Source organism: Manacus candei, unplaced genomic scaffold, assembly GCF_025592945.1.
Source record: "Manacus candei isolate 608988 ecotype Guabito, Panama unplaced genomic scaffold, ASM2559294v1 h1tg000049l, whole genome shotgun sequence".
NCBI lineage: Eukaryota > Metazoa > Chordata > Aves > Passeriformes > Pipridae > Manacus > Manacus candei.
Window position 1 is genome coordinate 8,397,879 of NW_026138097.1, and position 14,435 is coordinate 8,412,313.

General features: G+C 41.2%; 1 protein-coding gene across 5 annotated transcripts in view; it reads left to right on the forward strand.

Moving 5' to 3' along the window:
* The first annotated feature begins 12,752 nt into the window (after nt 1–12,752).
* Nucleotides 12,753–14,435, forward strand: part of KIAA0319 (KIAA0319 ortholog) — a 56,442-nt gene continuing 54,759 nt past the window's right edge. For all 5 annotated transcript variants that reach the window (XR_007906648.1, XR_007906649.1, XR_007906650.1 and 2 more), the window contains exon 1: nt 12,753–12,973. The gene's annotated coding sequence lies outside the window, so the exon portion shown is untranslated. The remainder of the gene's footprint in view (nt 12,974–14,435) is intronic.

Consider the following 14,435-nt stretch of genomic DNA (forward strand, 5'->3'; position numbering starts at 1 on the left):
TTGTGCTCTTGTAAATTTATATAGAACCTGCTTTTGTTGATACCTTTGTCAGTGTTTCTTTAAGGGACCTAAACAACTCATTCACAATACTCTCACTTTTTAGACATTTCTTTCAATTAGCTAATGACCTTCACTGCTGCTTTCCCATTGTCACCTATTTCATTAAAACTCTTTTTTAGCAGTTAATTTGACTTTGGATATCTCAGTATCTGACTTTGTGTTGTAAAAGTCCCTGTCTGTAATTACCTTTCTATCCTCTGACTTAAAGCAGTTTTGTACCCTAAATCAGGGCTGGTGACTTTTCCTGCAATAAGCTTGATGACATCATGTATAATTGTCATTTATTCCAAGACCTTCTCCTCTCCTTGCAATCACTTTCCAAGGTTCTCCCACTGAATATCTTCCATCTGCATTCTTTCTTTTTCCCTGATTTAATAAATTGTCAGATATCCTCTCTGGGCTGCTTCACAACACCCCGAGGTGAGCCCGGGGCAGTAAGCTGGCATGGGTACACCTCTTATTGCCCTTATACTTCCTTTTTGGATGCAATAGGTGGCCACCGTGAGCCAAAGGCAGTTTCATGTATATAAAACTTACCAGCTGTAAGTCTAATTATCTCACTTCAGTACCCTTGGTGCCCTCTGCTTTGACCCTGCCATGCCTCCTACCAGGCTCAGCAGTAAGGACTCCAGACCCATACAAAAGATGTAGCATGAGAATTCAAGAGGAAGAAAGAAAGGATCAAGCCTCCTGCACCGAGCCTTAGATCTCCACTCCTCCATACCAGTTTCTTCTCAAAGAATGTTGTCCCCGGATAAAAGTACACTGTAGAAACAAGGTAAATGGCTTACTGACTTGCTTCCCACAGCAGTTCCCTGAGAACAGCTGAAGCCAGTTGCAGTTTTCTACTGCAGCTCTAGAGGGCAGTCGAGGCCAGACAGAGGAGAGGATTTTCACAATCCTTTCAAACTGTCTTTCCCCATTTCTCAGGCAAAAGTCCTCATCTGAGCATCTTACTCTAAACAGCAACGTATACTATTTTTCATCATGCAAGTACTTCACACAATTTGGCTACTCTTACTCCTTTAGAAACTTATTTCTTGAATGACATGGGAGAATAAATGGTTTATTTTGAAGACAAATGAAGGCTAGATCAGAATTCAGCAATTCCTTGAATGACATCTGTAGCAGAAAATGACTAAATAATATCCTCACAATGCAAGGATATTTTATTCCTTCAGATATATACTCCTGGGGAACATTTGCTATGGTATTTGTATGATGCTAATCTGTGTGGGAGCTATAGGAATGTACATGTTTGGTGCAGTGAAATGGTAATGTCAGCTATTGCACAGGAACACACTGATGCTCTGCTATTAGTGGATATGGATACAGAACAACACAACTTGGGTACTTGATCTAAGTGTGATCAGAAAGGAAAAGGCTACAGAGAGATCTCATTTTTCTTTACCATGTGTTTTGTATGTAGCTTTTTCCTTCATGTTTTATAGTCACAGAATCATAGAATGGCTTGGGTAAGAGGCACCTTACCGATCATCTAGTTCCAACCCCCAGTGATAATGACTATGGTGATAAGACATAAAATGATAATAATTATAATTATTTTATAATGATAAGACATAACTGATTCCAAATGATTAATTTCAAGCTAGTGTCTCCAGGTATTAAATATCAATTATTTCATATTTCGTGTAGGTTGGTTAGATTAGCCAATTACCCGTAAACATTGTTTTGGTTTCCGTGGTTACTCAGGTGATTCTGGCACTTTTCTTCCTCACCATTGGTTGCCAAGGATACAAGTTGTTATAAAATACAGCAGCTACAAGTCAAGATTGCAGGGGTATAGTCCTTCTCTGTGGTGCAGTTATATGTAATGAATTTTGTTTACCACAGCATTTGAATCCTGAAGACATAATCAGTGGAGTTCTTTGAGTTAACCAATAACTAAAATGTATTACTAATACATTAGTTATAAAAGGAGAGGGTGCTCACCAAAGCTATGAAATGTAAAATGGATATGGCATAACTACATTGCCTGAAATAAAGCAGTTGAGTACCTTCTGGCAAATGATAGGAATATCCTTATCTTAACCATATTGTAGAATTCCAACCCAGACCATGGGTTCCAGAGATGGAAAGAGAATCAGAGTAGAGTGCTTTCTGCAGTCAAGGTCAATATTACCTTACCAACAGGGAAAATCTCCTGCACTGTACAATAGCTACTTGTTAAAAAGAATCAAAAGTACTTGCAAATCTCTGCTGCGATATGTAAGCTGAGAAAATGAGACAAAACTGCCTAGAAATGTAAAAAGGGACAGAATAGGAAGTGCACTTAGCTAGGTTTAATTTCTCTGCCCACAAAATTGTGAAGAGAGCTTTATGTCGACATTCATATGTTTAAATATCTGAACTGCATGGAAAATACACAGTTGAAAAAATTAAACTGTATTCAGAAACTGAACTCTTAATGATCTACATCAGATTGTATGTAAAAAATAGATGCTATTTGTAATTTTGAAGTTCATATATATTAAAAATTCCCTGTATTTTCATTACAACACAATTCTCTAAGATCTTAGCTTTTAAGTTCTTTCAAACTGAAAAAAATAAAAATACCTACTCTTCAGACATCACAATCTGCTGCAAATTAATCATTTTTTATCTTGTAAAAACTCAAAAATTGCTACAGTGAGATAAAGCACATTATATCATTCTAGTCACAATAATATTTATTTTTTAAAAGACAAAGGAAACCCCTTCTGAGTATGGTTGCTGTCTGAAATGACAGATCACATTCCTCAAGCAGAATGGGACTGAAAAAAACCCACCTTTCCTCCCACGAAAGAGAAAACTTTAATTTTTTTGTGGATGTTCATCTTCTGCTGTAAATTCTAGAAATCCTGAGAATGAAGTATCTAAATAAAATCTTGAATTGTTTCTGTTCTGTCTTGAAAACTGTTCTTGTAAAGGGACATATCTTTATTTCCTTTTCTATGACACTTTGTTTCAATCACAGATACTTTTTTCATATCCATACAGGATATTTTTAGTAATTTCTAGCTATTATTAAGCACATATTCTTGATAATAACTTTTTAAATGTACAAAATGTATGCAATAAATAGAAATGGCTTTCATTTCTGAAACATACACTATCCTTCTAAAGGGGGATAAAGTTAATGGATAGTCTTACCATCTGCTTAGGAATATAATAAATTCCAGAGACCCAGAGTTTGCTGTTCAAAATATTATATTGCAATTTTAAATGGTTGACCATTCTTATAGTAGGATATTACAAAATCTATGAGGGGAGTCTGATTAGCTGCAGAAGAAGTAAGCTTGTTTGGGTTTTTTAGTACAATTAGGTATTTCTTTTGTCAAATTTCCTTCTTTTTTCTTCTTTAAACAGATTTTACCAACTTACCTCAAAGTCTGAGTTTTGAGTTTGTTAGCTGATTAAAAATGCTAGTAGCAGGTGAGTAAACATATCCATGAAGAGATTTGCAAATTTATAATCATCATACATTATTTAGGACCTGATTAAATAATATTAACTGTAGTTGAGGAATGACTTCTTAAGCTACCAGTGTTATAAACCTACGGCATTAAAATTACATCTGGAATTTATTAGAATGTTGCAAGTTTTATGTGAAAGCTAGTCCCCAAAACACTCTGAATCAAGCAGAAAACATTCCAGTAACACTGTCAAAAGTGTTGATAGAAAGCATAGAGCTAAAGCTTTAGGCTTGACCTGAACACAAAAATAAATTCTGGATGTTTAGCTCTAACATTAGGGAGTTTTTGAGTCCAGGATTTTCATGTGACTTTCAAGAGCTGGCTGAAACCACCTTTCTAGAAGAGTTACACTCTAGTCTGTGGAACATGCTTCTGTGCATTGGGAAACACCTGCATAGAATATCTATGCAGAATTTCAGCAATACTGAAGAAAAGCAAGAATATGCTGCACAGTGCCTGCCTGTTCAGGATATCAAATGTTTCCGATACCTCTTCTGAGTCACTGCTTTGAAAATTCAACCTCCCTATGCTTTCTTTGTGTTTGTTTGAGGCTACCAAGTTGTGGGGGTTTGAAGCCTTAGAGCTTTGTAACTTTTTCTCAACAGATGACATGGAAACTAAGAGCAAACACAGGTTCAAAGGGAACTTGGGTACTCATAGACTAGAAATACACAGAAATATCACAATCAGCTTACAAACAGTGAGACAAAACCAGCTAGATGCTGGGCAAACGTATAAGCTACGTTGTATACTTTCCCTAGTTGCCTGCTTTTGGCAAGAAAAAGGGACAGAGTACTACACTAGGTGAATCTTTGGTTTGACTGTGCTTATGTAAGAAATATTTGACATATAATTTTAACAGTCAGCTCACTCACATAAAGGAGAGTAAGAATGAGTGTTACATGAAAGATTCTGCTCAAGATAAAATTATACTGTGAGATACAAAAATACTGGAACTTCAGTGTGACTAACTGGAAATAACTTGGATTTTCTATTCTGAGCCCCACATCACTCCCTGTAATTATAAACAGTACAGTGATAGGGTTATAAAAATGGACCGTGATGACACCATTTCTTTTTTCAAAAACCTCTATCTGCTTTAATATCTCTATTCCAGTCAGCTATTTTTTTAGGAAAAGTGGTCTTGCAGGACAATTTCTGGTTGAGTACCTTTGCCAACATGGGCCAGAGGTCATGGAGCCAGCTGACAAACCAGAAATGCAGTAGGGACAGTCATTTTATTATAATGAAATGTGCAGAAACCATGACTGTGTTTAATTCCTCTGTTTCCACAGCTGACTTGCTCAAAAGGACTGATTAATACCACCAACTGCTGCAAGCGACAGTGACAAACTTTCAAAACATGAGGGAAAGACTTCAGGGATCAGAAAGGCAAGAGCCCCTGTCTCACCTTCTGTCGGTACCACATACCCTTCCACCCCTCCTGCCACCTTGGGGCCTGAATGCCTGTCCTGGGCTTTTTGGGCAGTGCACTGTGCCCTTGGGGTACAGTCAGCTAGGGCACGGGGATTATCACAGAATCACAGAATATTCTGAGTTGGAAGGGACACATCAAGATCATTGAGTCCAACTCCTGGCCCTATGCAGGACACCCCAAGAATCACACCATGTGCCTGAGAGTGTTGTCCAAATTCTTCTTGAAGTCAGACAGGCTTGGTACTGTGACCACTTCCCCAGAGAGCCTGTTCCAGTGCCCAACCACTCTCTGGGTGAAAAACCATTTCGTCATATCTAACCTAAACCTCCTTTTAGTCAGCTTCATGACATTTCCTGGAATTCTGTCACTGGTCACAAGAGTGAAGAGATTGGTACTTGCCCCTCTGCTTTCCCTTGTGAGGATGTTGAAGACCACAACAAGGTCTCCCCTCAGTCTCCTCTTCTCCAGGCTGAAGAAACCAAGTGATCTCAGCTGCTGCTCAAAAGGTTTCTCCTCCAGATCCTTCATCATCCTTATGGTCCTCCTTTGGACGTTCTCTAATACCTATATGTCTTTTTTTCTATTGCAGTGCCCAAAACTGCACACAATATTCAAGGTGAGGCCGCACCAGTGCAGATGAGAGTGGGACAATCCCCTCCCTTGACTGGCAGGTGATGCTTTGCCTGATGCCCCCCAAGACATGGTTGGCCCTCCTGGCAGCCAGGGCACTGCTGACTCATATTCAGCTTGCCATTGACCAGGACCCCCAGTGCTTTCCACAGCACTTCTCTCCAGCCTCTCATTCCCTAATCTATACACACAACCTGGATTGCCCCATCACAGGTGCAGAATCTGGCACTTGCCCTTGTTAAACTTCATATTGTTGGTGATTGCCCATCTCTCTCATTTGTCAAGGTCTCTCTGAAGAGTCTCTCTGCCTTCAAGGGAGTCAACAACTCCTTCCAATTTAGTGTCATCAGCAAATTTACTTAGTATTCCTTTGAGTCTTGTGTCCAAGTCATTAATGGAGGTGTTGAAGAGAACTGGAATGAGGACAGAGCTCTGTGGAACCCCACTAGTGACTCATGCAATAGGTTGCTCATGCCCTACAGCCATGGGCCTCTCTGCTGCAGTAAGTCATGGCATGTAAGTACAAATGTAAGATCACAGGGACATTTGGATTGAGGATAGGGTTACTCAGTCTGAAATAACCCTTCCTCTTAGATCAGGAGCCCTGGTCACCTCCTGGCCTCAACGAGCTGCCCAGGTGTAAAGAAAAGTCACATCTAGACACAGCTCTTCATAATTTTTGGCTTTTTGAAGGGCAACTATGATATGACAATTGAAATAACATTTTAAAGGAACTATTCTTAACATATACAAAAAGCTTCTCAGCACTAACAGTCAGCTTAGAAACATCATTGTAAAGTCTCATGACAGCTAAGACAGAAAATTCAGTATTTGATTTATTCACTTATGTTCCCAAAAACTAAAAGCTCATAAAATCCTAAGATATATACTGCTTTTTATGGAACAGCTCTCAAACATACCAGCAATAGAGAGGACTTGAGGTCCTCTTTTTTTTTCCTTTCATTTTGAAAAGATTTTTGTTTGCTTAGACTTTCAAGGAAGTTATGATAGAGAATAGTGGGATTTAACCTTGGTTGTGGTTTCCCACATTGCCAAACTGTGTCTTTTATACTTGTCTTTCCTACCCTTTTGTCCTATGTGATTTTTTTTACAAGGAACGAGTCTGATGTTAAATTAAATTTCTTCCTCCAGTGTAAGTGACTGGGGACATTTCAGTGCTGAGATGTGGGACTGTGATTTAAATTATACCAGTGGTATGAAATTTGGAAATGTAATCATTAGTGCCATATGATGCAAAAAACCCAGTCTAGTTAAGACTCACAATGTCAGTTCATATGTACTGGCATTTTTAAGGAGTTACTTCTGTACTAGTTACCTCTCTGTATCAGTAACTTTGCTGGAGCAAGTGTTCCCTGTTCTCCTACAGCTGGTTGTGAGTGACAATGCCGGCACAAGTGCTCACACCTTTTGATTTGGTATATGTTCTCTTCTTCCCTGCTAAGAGGAAAGAAAAGCCATGAGGTTTGTTTTCATTGCTTACAGCTCCCATGCCTCCCTGGTAGTTGCAGACAAAGGATTCATGGGGAAGGTGAAGATGGGCTGGAAATTTAACACCCAAGGATCCCAGAGAAAGGGAAAGCACAATAAACTCATCCTTTGTCTAAGAAACACCAGTTTACATGGACTCCTACATTATGGCTACTTTTGTTTATCTGTGTACCTTCTGGGCTATTTTGAAAGAAAGGGAAAATGCTAATAATGGCTGGTGTTGTAGGACAGGTTTTTAATTTGGAGAAGAAAGAAAAGAAAAAAGAGGGTTCAGACCTGTGTGTGACTTGACATAATGCTTAAACTTCAGATCCATTTCTAGCATTGACTAACTGATCCCTCCTTTGATTGGCAGTGTTTCTTAACCTTTGAAATAGTTAGTGGGGGTGTAATATTTTTATTAGTTACGAGCAAAGTCATAACACTTTGTAAGAGACAATTCATTTTTCTAATTACAAAGACAGGCAAGAAGAAGATTATATTTGGTGTAATTAGAGGTTAGTCACTCTTCCAGAATGAGGAAATCATGTATACAGCTTTTAGAACTCTACTTGAACTACAATAAAAGCAATTATATTAAAAAAAAATTAGGAGGGCATAAAAGCTAAATGTTTTATTGACTATTGAATACTAAGCAAGCATTACATCTTTAATTAAATACACTTTAAACCACTTAATAAGTACTCAAATTGCTGACAGTCAAGTGTCAGAGACCTTATATCAATTTGCCTCTTACACTGGTATATAGCTGCTAAATACGGCAACTAAAACTGGTAAAACCCCACCATAAAAATTTAAAGAGATAAAACCAGAAAAGTAAAACCAAACAAAGTATTTATTAGGCTACAACTTGGAATTTGAATTCCTTTCCCGATTCAGTGATACATTATGGAAACTATACATCCCAAAGCACTTACACAAACACAGGAATATAAGAAAATGTGGCAATCCTCTCCTATTGATAATCAATGACAACAATGGACCTTGAAAAAAATCCTGTACTATCAGAAGCATTATTTTATTAAGGATCCAGGCAAAGTTTTAAACACTTGTACATCAAAATAGCTTGAAATTACTGAAACAGAACAGATATAACAAAATAAGGAAATGTTAAACATCTGTGGAAGTAAATAATAATGAGATTGATTTAAGAAAAAGAAGCAAACCACAGTAAAAAAAGAAAATCATGTTATCATGATTAAAAGTATACATCTAAAGAACATTTATGTCCTTAAGTATAGAAAAAGTTCTGAATTTGTTTTACAACGAGGAAGCACATGGACAATTTAAACTATAAATCTCACACATCTTATAAAGGCTTGAATGTCAATTGTATACAAGTACAAAGAAGACATATCCAAAATTTCTGGATCTAAATACAGACACAATTGCCTGTATAGATCTTAACTGAGCAGTTAAAACAATGTAATAAGTGGAAATCATCAACAAGAAGAGAAAAAAGATGGGAATAATTACACAGAAACATATGGGTGGGTTTTGATCAGTAATTGGCATGATTTTCTGTATCAGCTCAATGTGATTTGAAAATCTTGATAAGGTTCCTGATATCACGTTTGTGTTTTGGTGTGTTTTTACCCAGCAGGAGGCAATCCAATACTGAAGACATGGTGAATGCAAATGCTACCATAAAATGCCCAGTGCAGGTAAACCCCAAGCAGGGGTTACAGAGTGACTCTGCCTAACTTCACTAAGAGTACAAACAAAGACTAACTAATAAAGTTTCAAAAATAGTAGGTTTTTATTTCTCAGAAATCTGGCTTGTTGTGGAACATCAGCCCAGTGAAAACCAAACCCCAGAGACAGAGAAGCTGTCGGTGTAACGCTGTCATTTCAGTAAGGCTGAGAAATCAGGACATTTAAACAGAAGATGCAGTGGGCAGGAATGTCGCCACATTATAGCTGAAATGAAAATAATATCGTATCTGCAACAACTCAAGGTAAAATCACTACTGTATCATTATTTATGGATATATGCTAACATGACAAGAAATGGACCTACTAACATACAGAAATGTTGTAGAACTACAGTTTAGATTAAGAAAAAGGGTAAAAGTACGTCTGCCTCAATGAAAGATAACATACTTCAACAACAGAAAAGAAGAAAGGATTACACCATGTCACTCTAACCTTTTGCACTCTTACTACATTTCCTGATACTGTCCCTGATGAGACAAATAGATAATAAAAACCTACTTAGACATCATTTGTCAAGGCAGAAGCTTTACCTGGGCTGGCAGTAGAAAAAACATGTGATTTTTTTTCTGACAAAAAACCTGACATGCTGGAGAGTTGTGGCCAAGAAGGAGAACTCACCTAATTCTAGCTTTCAAAAATTCTTAAAATTATTGAGGAATCAAAAAAAAAAATCTGTCTCAGATGCCTTGAAGGTGAATACTACTCTCTTTTTCAGTGTTGGCAGACACTCCTTTGAACAGAAACAGATCAAGTTGTTTTACCTGTTTAAGATGGAAGGTAGGAAAAGGGTATTTTCAGAAAAGCACAATACAATCTAATAAGGATTAAGTAATGTCACCAAAGTAGCATATGTCCCAGTAGCATATTCTTTTGAAATAGATGTTACATGGAGAACTTCATAGCAGCTGCTTTAGCAAACAAGGCAAGAGAGGGAAGGAGAACAGGGTGCAAGGGGATTGGGAGGGCCGTGCCAGCCACCTGCTACAGGATAAACCTCCCTGTATGCCACAGTAATGTTATGTTGTGCCTCAGGCCAGGGCTTCCCTGTCACAGCAAGAAACTGCTCATATGGTCCACTTGGCCGTGGTGGGGGATACGTGTCAGAGGCAGTCTCCAAAATGACCCTGGATATCTGGCAGTGAGTTAGTTGTCCAGGGTGATGACAGCTTCACGAGGCTTTTGTCTGATCAAATGAATGCACTTAGTGTGGGAAGGCAGCTGGAGGTAACCAGATCAACATTTACCTAGAAGGCTACATTTTGAACTTTTAATGATTTTCAGATACCATTACAGCACGCTGAGCCTATTACTTTGTGAGGGTTAAGCGTATTAATCTATCAATGATATGAAAGGCAAGAACTGGCTCAGCAAGAAAATACCATCTTATCGTCAGCCATCTGCAGCGAACCCGCCTTCACGGTCTGTTTCACCATTCCATAGCATTTCTGAAGTTTGCAGACTGTGAACAGGCACCAGGTGCTGCTGCTGGTTTATTAAATGGGAGCTGTTTGCTCTGATGCCTTTGCCCTTGTGTAGGACTAGCTGCATCCTGTGCATTCAACAGAGAAGACAATCTGGAAAGTCAAGGGACTGGATCAGCTACTCCTGTGCAGAGAAAGCAGAGGGACAGTTACTGCTTTCATCCTTTTCACCCTGTTTTCATTAAGGTGGTGGTAGATATCTCCTAAGGGGACATGCAGAGGAGTTGTGTCTATGCTGTGCTAAGAAGTCTTTTGCATACCTGCACAGATCTTTCAAAAAGCACTAACATTGAGCGTACAAGTGAAAAATATTTCCTGCAGAAAAAATAATTACAAAAAAATTGTGCCACTATATCTGGTGCTTCTACAGTCAGTGAAATTAGGATCATACAACCACATGAAGCATTGGAGGACAATCCTCTTCCCCCACCAGGTGAGTAAATCAACCCCCAGTGCTCACAGGAAGGCTGCAAGACATGAGAAATGGGACTGCCACAAAGGAAAGATAGGCAGGCTTCCTCTCTCCACATACATGTCCTCTTCCGAGTCAAGTAGCAGTGGTCAACAATGGCAAAAATATAGCAGTCTTCTCATTGATACTTTTGTGTCATTATTAGAATAATTTTTAGGAATTCTCACAATCCTTTTTCACTTGAAATGAGCAGACTTCAGTCTCTATAAGCTGGCCAAAACAGCCAACACACGGAAATCACAGAAACTGAGGAATCAAAATTGGCATAACAATATAGCAAAAAATATATTTAAAACAATGTCAACACACAGTTCCTTTATGCTTTTCCATATATATTCAAAAGCAATCCACTATTACAGTTCAGAGATTTCATTCCTTGCTTTATAGAGCAAAAACCTGAGTTATGAGCTCCCTACACTGAGGAAGATTTAAGTAGGCTCAGGAAATGTCATATAGACCATTGTTAAAAACAGATAGTAAAGTGGGAATCAGATGAGGCAGTAAAAGCTGTTGTATGCCCAAGAGATAACATTTTTACCTCTTTAGAACAATTTGTTTTCATCATCCGGTACTACCTGCAAAATACTATTTACCCCGAGTTGAGCATTGGCAATTCATTAAAGACTAAACAGAACTGGCAATACGGTACCATCGCTAACAGGTTGAACAGAGGATATGGGACCTTGACAGGCTGGTGCAAATCAGCATGAAACCTTTGCATGTAAAGTTTGAAATTCACTGCTCTTTGCATCTTATTTCACTTAGAAATGAAATTGCTTGTTCTAAAACGTTGCTGAGATGGACAAAATCCATTTCTCAATGGCACATGGACTTTAGTGTTAAGTAGAAAAATGCCTCTTTCCAAATGTAAATTGGTCTATTATTTTGGAGTGGAGCTGTAAAAATCAAAGAAACAATCAACAAACCATTTCTGCATGTTCTGATCACAACATGGTTCTCAGCAGAAAATGTGAATGAGGCAAGAACTAGGATAGAGAAAAATCAAAGACATAGAAATGCTGACTATTTTATTAAAAAGCTGTGCTGAATAAGCTATGGGTGCTCTTATAGAGGCTTCAAACTGAGATATTTGTCATTAGGATGTAGGACTTTGCCAGATGAGCAGCACTGGATCCCAGGCCCAATGTTTTTCAGAAATCTGGAAAGGTAAGGAGCAGAAGGACGGTAGAATGAGGATGCGTGGACTAGGGGCTTGCCCCAGCACAACTCATACCAGACAGCTGCGAGCCTCCTGCAGCCAGTGCCCGTGCACCCAGTCACTGTGGAAAATCCCTACCAGGAGTGACGGCGTCGCCAAAACACTGCACGTGGAAACAGAGCAGCCAAAAGCCGTGCAGGTGGCAAAGGTATGGGGACCTGCACGAAACACAACAGTACAGACGCTGTGGGATCCCACTTTCGAGGCCCCTTGGCAGACCAACCGGACACCACGGTACACAGAGTGGAGTGGCGCAGAGGGCTCGGCTGCCTTCCCGCTACACCTTGTTGGCTCGACACCTTCAGACCCTGTGCTTAAAGTCTTCAGACCTGGGAGACGTCCTGCTTGCTCATCTCCAGCAGCAGCACCGAGGTCAGGTCTGTGGAGAGTAAAACCTCTCGGTGTAGCACTGTGGGCGGTAACACGGCCCCACAGCAGCCGGGTCGCGGGTGGATCGGGACACCCGCGCCGCGGCCGCCGAGGGGGCTGCGCCTCTCGCTCTGCCCCGCGCCCCCTCCTCAAGATGGAGGCGCGGCACCTCCTCGCCTTACTGCCGGCAGGAAAACACCCCCCAGTCCCTCTTGGGATGGAGCTGGACCAACCCTTCGGTGGCAGGGGAGCCGCCTCCCACCCCTCCTCTGCCATTCCCGGGGGTGCTGCTACTGCTGCCCACAGGTGTGGCTCCCTCCCGGGGCGGGGACTCGGAGCCGGGGCAGCGGCGGCGGGCGGTGCGTGCTCGGGGGGTGTCTGTGGGCAGTGATCCTGCGCGGAACGCGGCGGCCGTCCCCCGGGAGCGGTGTGGAGGGACGGCGCCTGCTCCTGAGTCAGCAGCGGGAGGAGGCGGGCGGCACTTCGCCGCCCTGCCCGGCCCCGCCGAGCGCCCCCGCCCCGGCCCCGCTCCCAGCTGCCGGCGCCGAGCGCCCGCGGGAGGAAGGGGGCTCCGTGCCGGCTCCTGCCCTCCTTCGCCTCCAGGTAGGATCGCTGCCGCGGCCTGGGCGGAGGTGGGGAAGGGGCGGAAAACGGAGCCGGTGCTCCCCGAGCTGGGCGCTTGGGCAGCCGCTCCCGGCGATGCGCAGACTGGGCTCCGGGGGAAAGAGAGCCCTGCCACGGCTGTGAGCGCCGGGATGGAATGCTACGGGACAGCGGTAGCGATGAGCCATCCGGTCTTCCAGGGAGCTCTCCCTCCCTGCCTCCTGCACTCCACCGTCTGCGTGTGGCAAAGTGTGTATCCTGTGCGACCTGTTAGGCCGGGAGCGTGGGGAGATACAACAGTCGGCTGCATTGGGGGAAAGTGTGTGTGTGTTTTGGTGTTTAATTTGCAGATATATTTATGTATGTATAGAAAAATAAGTGTTTTAGTATGAAGGATCAGTTTCGATAGGATGGTTCCTAATACGTGTGCATTTAGCTGTGTCTGATCTGAGCTCAGAAATCATAGCTTTATGTTGTTCTCCACGTCTCTCTCTCTCTCTCTCTCTCTCTACATATCTTCAAGGAATGTAAGAATATTACTCTTGCTAAGCTGCTCTCCAGTCTTCTGTCAAAGTGTGTGTTTGTTACAGCCCAGATGGGTCTGCTGAGCATGGTGCTTACGTGTAGTATGTGAAATGCTTTGTCAGGTTGCATTCTGAACAGTAGAGCAGAGCTTAAGCAGAAGAAAGTACTAAGTGTGATTTTTGTATATCGCTACAGTTTGGGGTGTTACCTGCATTGATGTTGCTATACAAAACCAGGAGACAGTTCCATCCTCCTGACCTGCTTCAGGAGCCTATTGCAGAAAGCCTATGAGTAGTCAGACAGCTGAGGGAACAATATGAAGCCCAAACTCTTTTGCCCTCTGTTCCTCCCTATCTGTTTATACTGTAGGAACACTCTCATGTTCCTCACATTGGCTGCATGACAAATTAGTGGAGTTGATATATTAAACTCTTTGGGGTAGGTTCTGTATCTGTCTTTGCCTTTGCAATATCTTGTAGTAGAAGACTGGTTCTCAACCACACAACTCTAATAGATATTTGTTTTGTTTAATTATCCATTCCTTGTGTGGCAAGATTGACTGTTTTGGTTGATGTTTCCCAATTAGGCATTGTACTGAGTTAAATTTAAATCTTTAAAAACCTGGCATAATACAGAGTTAATAAGTGATACTGTCCATACTCATTTTAGTGGCTTAGATGATGGGAGGTAAGCTGCTCAAAATGTTGTACATCAGACTGTGTGTCTGAGTGGTGCAAGTAAGGTTAGAGTGTACATGTACAAGCTTTGTAGGCTGATGCTTTTCCCTTAAGCACAAGGCAGTGGAGAATGCAGTATAACCTGGTTTTTACCTTATTTCAGATAATAGAGTTATGGTCGTGGTCTGTGGTTTCTTGCCCAGTTTAGTCTTTTGCCCACTATTTCCTCTGCGGAGTACTGTGATGCAGGGCTGGAGGAG